At 47.0% G+C, this 12,908-nt stretch overlaps 1 protein-coding gene and 7 non-coding genes across 8 annotated transcripts in view; 1 reads left to right on the top strand and 7 right to left on the bottom strand.

Moving 5' to 3' along the window:
• Positions 1 to 12,908, top strand: part of DNAJC5B (DnaJ heat shock protein family (Hsp40) member C5 beta) — a 39,796-nt gene that overhangs the window by 15,682 nt on the left and 11,206 nt on the right. The window lies entirely within an intron of this gene.
• On the bottom strand, positions 1,462 to 1,550 carry TRNAY-GUA (transfer RNA tyrosine (anticodon GUA)). Its single transcript is given in 2 exon segments — positions 1,462 to 1,497; positions 1,514 to 1,550. It is a non-coding gene; the product is annotated as a tRNA-Tyr (tRNA).
• TRNAY-GUA (transfer RNA tyrosine (anticodon GUA)) lies at positions 2,650 to 2,738 on the bottom strand. Its single transcript is given in 2 exon segments — positions 2,650 to 2,685; positions 2,702 to 2,738. It is a non-coding gene; the product is annotated as a tRNA-Tyr (tRNA).
• TRNAA-AGC (transfer RNA alanine (anticodon AGC)) lies at positions 5,332 to 5,404 on the bottom strand. Its single transcript has one exon. It is a non-coding gene; the product is annotated as a tRNA-Ala (tRNA).
• On the bottom strand, positions 5,735 to 5,823 carry TRNAY-GUA (transfer RNA tyrosine (anticodon GUA)). The gene is given in 2 exon segments: positions 5,735 to 5,770; positions 5,787 to 5,823. It is a non-coding gene; the product is annotated as a tRNA-Tyr (tRNA).
• On the bottom strand, positions 8,859 to 8,931 carry TRNAA-AGC (transfer RNA alanine (anticodon AGC)). The gene has a single exon. It is a non-coding gene; the product is annotated as a tRNA-Ala (tRNA).
• On the bottom strand, positions 9,263 to 9,351 carry TRNAY-GUA (transfer RNA tyrosine (anticodon GUA)). Its single transcript is given in 2 exon segments — positions 9,263 to 9,298; positions 9,315 to 9,351. It is a non-coding gene; the product is annotated as a tRNA-Tyr (tRNA).
• Positions 10,428 to 10,516, bottom strand: TRNAY-GUA (transfer RNA tyrosine (anticodon GUA)). Its single transcript is given in 2 exon segments — positions 10,428 to 10,463; positions 10,480 to 10,516. It is a non-coding gene; the product is annotated as a tRNA-Tyr (tRNA).

Genomic DNA, 12,908 nt, shown 5'->3' on the forward strand with positions numbered 1-12,908 from the left:
TGTTACAAAGTATGACAACATGATAACCTTAGATAACATGATAACCTTAGCCCAGCCCCCAGAGGTGATAAATAGCACAACAAGAAACACAGAGAGCAAGTTAAGATGTTACATAACACATCTCTGAGAACAGCAAACAACTCTGAGAGTAAGTAAATCAACATCAGGATCAGAAACCATAAAACTAATATAATGAATGCTTATAAGAATTTTGTTTTAACATACTCTAGTCAGATTTGTCATTATCTCAACCTTTCAAGACCCATGCTGGGCACCTAAAAGGGCTGTTGTGGTTTAACCCAGCAGGCATTTAAATACTACACAACTGCTCACACAACTCAACTCCAAGAGGGTTTTTGGAGAGAACTGGGAGAAAAAAGCAAATTTGTGGATTGAGAAAAAATCAGTTCAAAAGGACAGAAAAGGGAGGGAGAAATATCAGTAATAATAACAGAATTAGATTATACAAAATAAGTGACCCACAACACAACTGCTCAACACCTGCAGAACAATGCCCAGACAGCCAGTTTATAAGCAGTGGCCCCCAGCCATCTTTCTCCCTAGTATATACTGAGCCCAATGTCACAGGATATGGAATATTCCTTTGACCAGTTGGGATCACCTGTCCCAGCTGTGTCTCCTCCCAGTTTCTTGTGCTCTCAGTCTCCTTGCTAATGGGATGGTGCAAGAAGCTGAAAAGTCCTTGGCTTTACATAAACTCTTCTTACCAACAACTATAACAGCAGTGTGTAACCAACATTATTCACACCTTAAATCCAAAACACAGATATTAGGAAGAAAATTAACTCTATTGTAGCCAAAACCTATATAAATTTATGTATAACAGGTACACTATTCTAAATGGCATCTATTCGCTGAAGAGGAAAGTCAGAGAATACCTTCCCTTAGTCGAGAGGCCTTGCTACTCTTGGAGAAGTCCTGCATGCTATCATCTACTGTGCTTCCCAGGTTTGCTTCCCAAGTTTGCATACCTTACAGAGGACAGGGGGACCCCCGCCAAAGGGCCCTGTGTCCAGGCAAGGGGAATGAAAAGCATTGGAGAATGCAGGCATCGATCCCGCTGCCTCTCACATGCTAAGCGAGCGCTCTACCACTTGAGCTAATTCCCCACCCTGCAGCCTCTGCCTGAGGTCCTCTCCCCTCCCAGGCTCCCAGCCCTGCCCCAGGATGCCCTGCACCCGAATCCTGGGCTGCCCAATGGCCTCACTCTCATACCACTAACTCACCTACTCATGTTCCTGCTGGAGGTCACTGCAGACAACCCCCATGGTCAGAATCCCCTTCCCATGCCCAAGGGTTCGCCTAAAAATGCCTTGGCTGGTTATCTCCCACAGCTTAGGCAAGTGCTCATGATTGGGCAGCTCATTAGGGGGAGTCGCCTGGGCAGGACCAAAAAAAGGCAGTGGTGCCACAGGGTGTGGGCCAGAGCCAAAAGGTCACTCCTTCGAGCCGGAGTTGAACCAGCGACCTAAGGATGGCCGTGCAAGGGAGCCTACAGTCCTCCGCTCTACCAGCTGAGCTATCGAAGGAAGCATGAGGACATGCCCAGGACCTCGCCCAGCACACACTCAGACAGCACTTTTCCCAAGACACAGGGCACCATCATGCCTCTATTGCCACATCCTGCTTCAAACAGCCTCAGCTCCAACATCACAGCACTTCACTCAACACTTTAGCCCATCAATCATGCAAAACACAAACAGAAAGGCTCCATAAGCTTCTAGGACATAATTTTCTACAGATGAACTCTCCTCATGGCCACACAGAATTTATCCATATCCTGCTGCATTTTCCCTTGATTCCCTTTCACTGTGCTGTCTTCAGCTCTCTTCTCAAGCATATGACATATATGTAGCCCTTCTACTCTGAAACCTCCTTTAAGTCAAAATGTCATGTGTAAGCCCTGTCAACCTCTCTTTCTACAGGCTGAATATATCCACTTTCCTCAGCCCACCCACACAAAGAAATCTTTCCATTCCTTGAGATTCTTGGTTGCCTTACAGAGGTTACTCTATTTCCTTGACTGCATTTCTGCATAGAAGATCTCAAAGCCGCACACAGTACTCTATATGACATTTGATGTCTATCAAGCAAAGAGGGAGAAACCCCTGTTAAATTGCCATGCAGACCTGGATGTCATCCTACTCTTTGCATTCTGGGTATACTGTGAGCACCCACAGGCCCTGACAAGAGCCCTCTGTCCAGGCAAGGGGCAATGAAAAGCATTGGAGAATGCGGGCATCGATCCCGCTGCCTCTCACATGCTAAGCAAGCGCTCTACCACTTGAGCTAATTCCCCACCCTGCAGCTTCTGCCTGAGGTCCTCTCCCCTCCCAGGCACCCAGCCCTGCCCCAGGATGCCCTGCAGCAAAGTCTGAGCTTCCCAATGACCTCACTGTAATACCACCAACTCACCTACTCATGTTCCTGTTGGAGGTGACTGCAGACAAGCCATGTGGTCAGAATCACCTTCCCATGCCCAAGGGTTCACCAAAAAATGCCTTGGCCACTTATCTTCCCAATCTCAGGCAAGAGCTCATGACTGGCAGATCATTATGGGGAACCTCCTGGGCAGGACCAAAAAGCAGAAGTGCCAGTGCAGGATGTGGGCCAGAGCCAAAAGGTCACTCCTTTGAGCCGGAGTTGAACCAGCAACCTAAGGATGGCCATGCAAGGGAGCCTACAGTCCTCTGCTCTACCAGCTGAGCTATCAAAGGAACCACATGATTTTGACACCTCAGATGTTCATCACACACTCATCCAACCACTCCCTTGTATTTACATAGCTCTGCTCTGCAGGAAATAAGAAAGACTCACCTTATTTCACATTGCTTCTCAAGCCTACAACCCCTGGCCAGGATAGATACAACCATGGTGGCTCATTCAAAGCAATCATCCAGAACAGAAGGCACTATCACCATGGCAAGGCAAGGACAACTGCAAGCAAGGAAGTCACTGCAGAGGTCAGAGTGATGATAATGTCCAGTGACTGACAGGCAGGCCCCGACTGACAAGCCAGGGCTTAGGTCAATGAAGGACATTCATCTGAACAGCAGGTTTGGATCCAAGGTCGCTATGCCGTGATAGTGCTATGGCTGTGGCCATTACTGAGCTAGACACCAGGACTCCTGCTTTTTAACACAGAAGAAGACTGATGGCCCAGAAGTGAACATAAAGAGAACTTCTGTGTTGATGGTTGGAGGTGGAAAACCCACATGAGGCCAGTGAGGGCCATTCAGGCCTATTCAGGCACTTGATGCCCAGACAAGATGTAATGGTCACCATGTGAGAGAACCAGCAATCCTCCACTACACCAGCAGATACTGACAGACTATCAGGGTCCTCTTTCTGCTCTGCCTCCATGATTGTGGTCTCAAAGCAATCATCTTGAATAAGTCCTCAGGGCATCTCTCTGTCTACCTTCTCCTCCAAGCAGCCCTAAATGAGGGATCTCATCATCTTGTGAAAGACTTCAGCCATTCAGATCATGCCAGCCTCCTAGCATGGAGACTGCACAGCACTCCAGAGCAACATTCTTCTCCCATCTGGCTGACCTGAGGAGGTGTCAGGTCCCTAGAGAGTGGTCCTGGACCATTTGTTCTGGGATCGCCATAAAATGTCAGGTCCCCAGAGGGCAGTACTGGAAACAGCTAACATTTCAGCATACCTTTGGGCTAAATTAAGGCAAAATGATGCCAAACGATCAATTAGAAAATTTCATTTATGGCAGCAGCAATTTAAACTTTAAACCTTATTATAAGTTGAATGGCCTATGGCAGCAATGATTTAAACTTTTCTGAACAGCCCATGGGAGCAGCAATTTAAACTTTTAAGAAGAGGAAGAGAAGAAGAAAGAGAACAAGGTAGACATAGAGGAAAAGATCCAGATCACCAGCCGAGGTTCCAGTGCTGCCTCTGGTATTACAGCTGGTGATGAGGGGGGGTCAGCGGCTCTTACCCAGTAAGAGGTGACCGGTCCAGGGAGATGGTCCCGAAAGGAATCGCCTTCCCGAGGACCGGTGTCTTCCCTCAGCTGCTGGCAGGAGGGCCCTTGCAGAGACTGTCAGCTCTTTAGTGATTATCAGCTCGTGATTCCAGCTCAGCTCTGCAGGGCAGCCTCCAGGCCAAGCCAGACCAGAGAGAGAGACGAGAGGCTCGTGTGGCTGGTTCCGCACGGAAGGTAGCTTTATTGTAGGTCCCCTCCAGCGAAGGGGAGAGCCAGGGATGAGAACCCTCTCTGACCCACAGGGGCCCATAGGGCTTAGCTTTTATAGGGATACAGGGGATCAGTAAAGGACCAATGGATTACAGAGGATCTGGGATGGGTACAGGCCAATGGGTTATGAAGAAATCTGCATAGTGTCTCCCAAAGGATTGTGAGTCTGTCTTTTCTCGCCGTGACCAGAGAAGTGGTTGCCTTTCCAGGGGGTCCTGCTGGGCGATTGTGAAATCTCTTATCTCAGCAGAGATTCCTCCAGGGCAGGGGCTGGGCATACCCCACACTCTGGTTCAGTTCTTTGGGATGGTGGTTGCACACCCCACCCATCTCAGTTGCGCTATTTATAGGCTAGTCCTCATGCATGCACATTTTGTTATTCTCAAACTTTTCAGAGAGGGGTTAGGGGGCCTTGTGGTTTCAATCCCCTTCACCCCTGTGCACCAGACAAGTGGAATGCTGCCTCATACCTGGTTTTGGAGATAGTTACCCTAGGTAAGGAAGCTGGTCCCAGGAAAGTGTTATCCTGCATTGAAAGATGCTCTTTTTTAACTGCGCCTTATATCATCAGCATGGAAACAGTCCTTTCCTCTGCTACCAAGGGTTTGAGACATTAACTCTTTTTAGGTTTTCATTCCCTCATAGAAGAGAGAGAAACGGAACCTCTGCTGCTTCAGTTGTGGCCTGTTGCTTTTCTTTCCTCCATCAATCACCACAGTAAAAGGCTAACTGTTGAATCAATAACCTCCTGATAGGCATTCTGATAAATGATAAGTGCTTGCTTATCTCCCACACAGCCCTTTCTTCTTCAGGATCTGCACAAGACCACACTCAATGGCCTCTCCTCAAAGGGCAAGTGCACCTGCTTCCAAGTGTCCTGGAGGCCTCATTCTGAGTTCTTTGCACTTGGTCAATGTCAGTCTTATACATGGAGTCCCAAGGATGGGCATGATATTCTGGATCCTTTCCATCATGCTCAGAACAAAGTGAGAGAATCCACTCCTTCAATTCACAGTGCAGGTTACCATGGACATAGTCCTAGATGCTGTTCTCCTCTTTGCAACGCAAGTCCAGGTGAGAGGAATGAAAAGCATTGGAGAATGCGGGCATCGATCCCGCTGCCTCTCACATGCTAAGCGAGCGCTCTACCACTTGAGCTAATTCCCCACCCTGCAGCCTCTGCCTGAGGTCCTCTCCCCTCCCAGGCACCCAGCCCTGACCCAGGATGCCCTGCACACAAAGCCTGAGCCCCCCAATCTGCTTCACTTTCACGATACCACCCACCCACTCACTTTCCTGTTGAAGGTGACTGCAGACAACTTCAGGGCAAGAATCACCATCTGTCACCAAGGGTTCACCCAAAAATGCCTTGGCTCATCATCTTCCCAAAGTCAGACAAGAGCTCACGACTGGGCAGCTCATTATGGGGAGTCCCCCCAGGCAGGACCAAAAAGCAGCAGTGCTGGTGCAGGATGTGGACCAGAGCCAAAAGGTCACTCCTTCAAGCCAGAGTTGAACCAGCAACCTAAGGATGGCCATGCAAGGGAGCCTACAGTCCTCCGCTCTACCAGCTGAGCTATCGAAGGAAGCATGAGGACATGCCCAGGACCTCGCCCAGCACACACTCAGACAACCATTCAGCTTTCATACCACCTCACATATACCTGCATGACACTGCCCAGGAGGAAAAAAGAAACACTTGCCTTAGACCCACATTGCCCAGAAAATCTCAAGTCCACAACACCAAACCAGGGCAGACCCAGCCATCGTGGCTCATTCCAGATAAGAGCAGAAGGCACCATCAGGCACTGCAAGCAAGGAAGTCACTGCAGAGGTCAGAATGATGATCATGTCCAGTGATTGCCAGGCAGGTCCAGGCTGACAAGAGAGGTTTGAGGTCAAGCCAGAACATCCATCTGCACATCAGCACATGCATCAAGAGTCTTTGCGGCTGGACATATCCAAAGCTATGGGTCTAACTTACGTAGTGACCAAGACTCTCATGGTGTAGCATGGAAAAAGAGATTAATGTAAATAGAGCTCCTTGGCCCATGGGTGGAGTTCGAGGTCAGTTTGAGGCCTTTCAGATGTATTAGGGCAGGCAGCACCCCAGACAGATGTGATGAGTAGCCACAGAAGGGAGCCTACAGCCCAGCAGAGCTATGGAGGGACCCAAACAAGCTCTTCCTCTGTGACAGAGCAGTCAAAGCAATCAGCTTGGATGAGGCCTCAGGACATCTCTTTTCAAATGTCCTACAGCAGCCTGAGCTCAAGGATCACTGCAGCTGACTCAAAAGGTTCAGCTGATGCCTTTTCCTGGTCTTAAAATCAAGAGTCAAACATGGTTAGAAGGGGAAAAGGGATTTTACCTTGGTATTTATTTTAAGGATCCTTAGGTGCACACGTTCAGGTCATATGCATCGAAATGCACCCCGCCGAGTCCATACCCCAAAAGATCAGGTATAACATTATAGGTTTTACTAATTAGCATATCTATCAAAGATTCCCCAATGAGAGGCTCAAGTGAGCCCCCCTCCCCAAGGAGCCTTCCCCTGGATGGTTCTATCTTAGCTTACAGAATGTGTTCTGGAGAGGACCTTGGGGTCTGGGGCACAATGATCCCTAACTACGAAGCTTCTAAAATGTTTTGTCTCTTAGCTTGACAAACAAGTCCAAGAATGTAGGCAAAATGCACTAGGAATACAGAAGTTGTAAAAAGGTATAACAGGGGTATAAAAGAAAAGGCAAAAAATCTTCATGGCACCACAGCCATTTATATTACATCAACCTCCCAGCATGGAGACTGCACAGCACTCCAGGACACCCTTCTTCTCCTGCCTGTCTGACCTGAGGAGGAAAAAAGTGTAATCTGTCCTGCTTCAGTTGTGGCCCACTGTGTCTTGTTCCTCTTCCCATCACCACACTAAAAGGCCTAACAGTTGAATCAATAACCTCATGACAGGCATTTGAAAGCTTCTGCTTATCTCACCCAAAGCCTGCGGTTTGTGACCATCTGTCTTTCATGTATTACAATAGAATGTTTTGGTTGAAAAGGACCTTTAAACATCATGTTGTCCATCTTTTCTGCTGTGGGCAAGAGCCTCTTTCACTTGATCAGATAGCTTAAAGGCCCATCCAACCAGACATGAATTTTTGCAGTGTTGGGGTATCTTCAAGTTCTCTTGGCCACCTGTTCCAGTGCCTCACCACCATCATCATAAAGAATTTCTTTTTACATAATCTAAATCTACCTTTTTTAAAAAAAAACATTTCTGCCTGTTCTCTCACTATAAGGCCTGCTAAAGTGTTTTTGTCCTTCTTATAAGCCTTCTTTATGAATTGCACGGTTGCTACTAGGTCTCCCTGGAGCCTTCTCTTCTCCAGGCTGAACAGTCCTACTCTCTCAGTCTGTCTTAACGGGAAAGGTGTTTCATCCCCCAGTCAGTCCTGTGTCCCTATTCTGGACCAGTTCTAAGCATGTCTTTCTTATGCTGGGGAACCCATGGCTGGACACAGCACTCCAGGTGTGGTCTCACAAGAGTGTGATAGAGGGGCAGAATAACCTCCCTCCACCTGCTGGCCACACTACTTCTGATGTAGCCCAGCATATGGTTGACTTTCTGGGCTACAAAGGTACACTGCCAGCTTATGTCAAGTTTTTCACCCACCAGCACCTTGAAGTCCTTCTTCACGCATTTGCTCTCAATCCATTTATCCCTCAGCATGCACTGATACCAGTGATTGCCCTGACCCAGGTGCAGAACCTTGCACTTGGGCTTGTTTAACTTAATGAAGTTCACATGGACCCACCCCTTGAGCTTTTTTGAGGTCCCACTGGATGGAATATCTTCCCTCAGGCATATAATTGCACCGCACCCCGTGTCATCTGTAAACTTGCTGAGGGTGCACTCAATCCCACTCACTATGGCATAATTGATGAAGATATTAAATAATATTAGTCCCAATACTGTGTTCCACTTGGATATTGAACTGGTGACTACAGTTCTTTGGATGTGGCCATCCAATCCATTCCTTATTCATTGAACAGTCCATCCATGAAAACCCTGTGTCTCCAACTTAGTGACAAGGATGTTGTCTTGGATGATGTCAAAGGCTTTAGAGAAGTCTAGGGAGATGACATCCATAGCTCATTCCTTGTCCACTGATGCAATCAGTCTATTGTAGAAGACCACTAGATGGGTCAGTCATGATTTGTGCTTGGTGAAGCCATGTTGGCTGTCTCTAAACACCTGTCTGTCTTCACATGTCTAGACATATCTCCCAGGAGGATCTGTTCTGTGATCTTAGCAGGGTGACTCTCACTGCTTGGGTGTTCCAGAGTCATTCTTTTACTGTACTTAAAAATTAGTTTGATATTTTGCTCTTCTCAATAATAGAGAACTTCACTTCAGGAGGTGTAAAGCTGGGCAAGGATATTGATCTAATTCCAAGTAAATAGGAAGATTCAAATACCCCAGTCTACAGCCCTTGCTGCTCCTGGTACAGCCCCAGTTTCTGTAGTTACCTGTGCAGCCAGCTACAAATAGCTCCTAATAACACTGATGGGCAGAGGGACCCTTGCCAAAGGGCCCTCTGTCCAGGCAAGGGGAATGAAAAGCATTGGAGAATGCGGGCATCGATCCCGCTGCCTCTCACATGCTAAGCGAGCGCTCTACCACTTGAGCTAATTCCCCACCCTGCAGCCTCTGCCTGAGGTCCTCTCCCCTCCCAGGCTCCCAGCCCTGCCCCAGGATGCCCTGCACCCAAATCCTGGGCTGCCCAATGGCCTCACTCTCATACCACCAACTCACCTACTCATGTTCCTGCTGGAGGTCACTGCAGACAACCCCCATGGTCAGAATCGCCTTCCCATGCCCAAGGGTTCACCTAAAAATGCCTTGGCTGGTTATCTCCCACAGCTTAGGCAAGAGCTCATGATTGGGCAACTCATTATGGGGAGTCGCCTGGGCAGGACCAAAAAAAGGCAGTGGTGCCACAGGATGTGGGCCAGAGCCAAAAGGTCACTCCTTCGAGCCGGAGTTGAACCAGCGACCTAAGGATGGCCATGCAAGGGAGCCTACAGTCCTCCGCTCTACCAGCTGAGCTATCGAAGGAAGCATGAGGACATGCCCAGGACCTCGCCCAGCACACACTCAGACAGCACTTTTCCCAAGACACAGGGCACCATCATGCCTCTATTGCCACATCCTGCTTCAAACAGCCTCAGCTCCAACATCACAGCACCTTGTTCAACCCATCAGTCATGCAAACCACAGAAAGGCTCCATAAGTTCCTTGGATGTCATCTTTTACAGATGAACTCTCCTCATGGCCACACAGAGTTTATCCATATCCTCCTCCAATATCCGTTGATTCCCTTTCACTGTGCTGTATTTTGCTCTCTGCTCAAGCATAAGACAAAACAAAATGACAGCCACTCCTCTGTTCTGTAACAGGGTGCTGGAATGTCATGTGTAAGTCGTCTGAACCTCTCTTTCTGCAAACTGAAAGCACCACTCTCCTCAGCCCATCCTTATAGAGAAATCCTTGAGATTCCACTGAAGTTGCTCTATTACACTGATGTCCTTTTCTGTACTTGGCTTGGTACTTGAGAACTGTCAAAGAGGAAGAAGATCAATTCTTCTGTCAAACTGCCCATGGTACTCTTGATACAACCCTGGATATCATTCTCCTCTGCAAATCCAGGGCACACCATAAATCTTCCCACAGCCCTCAGAGAATAGATGGATCCCTTACAAAGGGCCCTGTGTCCAGGCAAGGGGCAATGAAAAGCATTGGAGAATGCAGGCATCGATCCCGCTGCCTCTCACATGCTAAGCGAGCGCTCTACCACTTGAGCTAATTCCCCACCCTGCAGCTTCTGCCTGAGGTCCTCTCCCCTCCCAGGCTCTCAGCCCTGCCCCAGGATGCCCTGCACACAAAGCCTGAGGCCCCCCAAAGATCTTCACTCTCATACTCGCTCACCTTCCTGTTGGAGGTGACCCCTGACAACTCCAGAACTCAGAACCACCATCCCCTGCCCAAGGGTTCACCCCAAAATACCTTGTCTGGTTACCTTCCCAATGTCAGGCAAGAGCTCACAACTGGGCAGCTCATTATGGGGAGTCACCTGGGCAGGACCAAAAAGCAGCAGTGCCAGTGCAGGATATGGGCCAGAACCAAAAGGTCACTCCTTCGAGCCGGAGTTGAACCAGCGACCTAAGGATGGCCATGCCAGGGAGCCTACAGTCCTCCGCTCTACCAGCTGAGCTATCGAAGGAAGCATGAGCCATATTGCTGAGATTGTCTGGCACTTCATAGTGTTGTCATATTTCATGCTATAGAACGTATTTTCCTGCCTTCAAAATATTGCTGATTTAATCCAAAAGCACCCTCATCAGACCCACCCCTGTATCAGAGTCTGGCCTGATCTTAATTTTCAGCCTAAGCCTCCCACTGACAGAGATCTTGAGCTTATTTCACTGACTTCATTTCCATGAATGCCTTATCCATCTAAGGCACACTTATCCATCTTGTGGGATAGCTGTTTCTCTGTTTGATGTCACTTTTCTCTCCCAAACTTGCTGCTGTGGATGGCTGCAGTGGACAGTGATCCTAAAGTGGTGAAGGAGAAGGCCATTCACCATGAGAAAAAATTGAATGGACATAAACCCATGGTTTTGGCATAGGAAGTAGCCAACAAGCTCCTTTGTTCATTTCATTCTCTACTTTTTTGTCTTCTTCCTTTTTTTCATAATGAACCCTGGTTATTACATAACTGGAAATGTCACTTTTCCAGGACCCACAAGGAAGCTTCTGTATAGCTGGTACTTTGTGTTATATCACATAGTTTTTGTCCTTACTTTAATTTTTTCTTGGGTTGGACCTAAGAGAGTCCTTTGTCGCACTCATATGAATTGCACTACTAATAACTAGATCTCTTTCCCATTGCTGAATCATCTCCAATTAGTGTATGTCATCTCAGTGTGCAGAGAGCTGTTTTGGTAATGTACTCTTTTTAGTGAGAACAGTTGTCCCAAAATCAAAATAAGAACATAGATTATCTTTTGTTAATTGTTGAAAGTAATCCTGTTAGTAGTCTAAAACAATACTAGGTGAAGTAAGAGTGTAACAAATGTGTTCCATCTTTTCAAAATTACATTCTGTTCAAATTCTTATTTTTTATGAGATTGTTTGGGATGTGGGTCAGACAGAAGAAGTCTTCGGGTCTCTGGGAAAAGAAAGAAAGGGCTGGAGATTGATTGTCTGATGCCTGCAAACACACGTGGGTTTTTGACAGTAGTACTTCTCCCTTTCTTTTCTTCTTTTTTTTTTTTTTTTTTTTTTTTTCCTAATTGTTGGGGTTTGTTTTCAGGTAAGAAAAGGGATAGATAGCAGAATTTACTTAAATACTTGGATGGCACATAATGTCATTAGTCATGCAAGACTTAGCTTGTTTTTCCAGTTCTCATATTTAATGTTTTATTGTGTTTAGGGCACATGTTAAACATGACCAAAACTTTGTGTTTAAGGTGCAATATGCACAGTATATTAAATATGACTGAAGATGAACTTATTCATGCCATTGGACATATATTTAAGGAGTTATTTATGACCTATGATTCTGTGACTTGAGTTCAACAGAATTGAAGAGATCGTTGGCAGAAGCTGTTCCCAGACTCATATCAGTCTTGATATTGGCAGAATGTCTTCCAGGCAGGAACTGTCATCAGGAACAAAGCAGTTACTTTTTGCTGGAGGAGTAACCTGTACTGGGGCTTCATAAGGAAATCAAGTAGGACTCTACTCTGAGGTTAAATTTGTTAGAGGAAGTGTAGGCACACTGCCTTCGCACCACAAATACTATTTTTGGTCATAGCAGTTATGGCTAGCTCTCGAAATATTTGGAGAGAATATTTACAAAATGCAACATAGCTTGGTTGTGATTGAATCAGCTTAAAACACTACTACACCACTTTTGATGCCACTAGAGGTCAGCACTAGTCATTAAATAAATGTCCTGGAGACATTGCAAGTTCTTCATAGGGAGTGGTGATTTTTGAAAAGATAGACTTCTATGCTTGTTTTGCAAGTGTGTGTGAGCTCACACTACCAGTGCTTCAACGTAGTTGGACGTAAACCCTTTCTTCTTGATGCTGTGCTTCCCTGTGCTGTGAGCCAAGAGTCGCACACTGCACTTTTCAAGCTGTACCTGTCCTCAAATGCCATAGCCCTGAGTACAATCAGGGTGAAAGGCAGTGTCAAACCCTGTCCTAGTAAAGGCTCCCACTGGCATAAGCAGCCCAAACTGATTGACACTACTCCACTCTCACACCACACAGGGATTACTGCATTAGCTCTGGGCACCCCAAGATAAGAAGGACATGGACCTGCTGGAGCAAGACCACAGGAGGGATACAAGGGTGATCAGAGACATGGACCACCTCTCCTATGAAAACAGGCTGAGAGAGCTGGGGTTGTTTGGCCTGACAAAAGAAGGCTCCGAGGAGACCTTAGAGCATCTTCTAGTACTTAAAGCGGTCATGCAAGAGCGCTGGAAAGGGACTTTTTATTAGCACATGTCGTGATAGGACAAGGGGCAATGACTTCAAACGAAAAAGGACTATGTTTAGATTAGATATTAGGAAGAAATTCTTTACTGTGAGGGTCAC

The sequence above is a fragment of the Aphelocoma coerulescens genome, chromosome 2 (assembly GCF_041296385.1).
Source record: "Aphelocoma coerulescens isolate FSJ_1873_10779 chromosome 2, UR_Acoe_1.0, whole genome shotgun sequence".
Classification (NCBI taxonomy): Eukaryota; Metazoa; Chordata; class Aves; order Passeriformes; family Corvidae; genus Aphelocoma; species Aphelocoma coerulescens.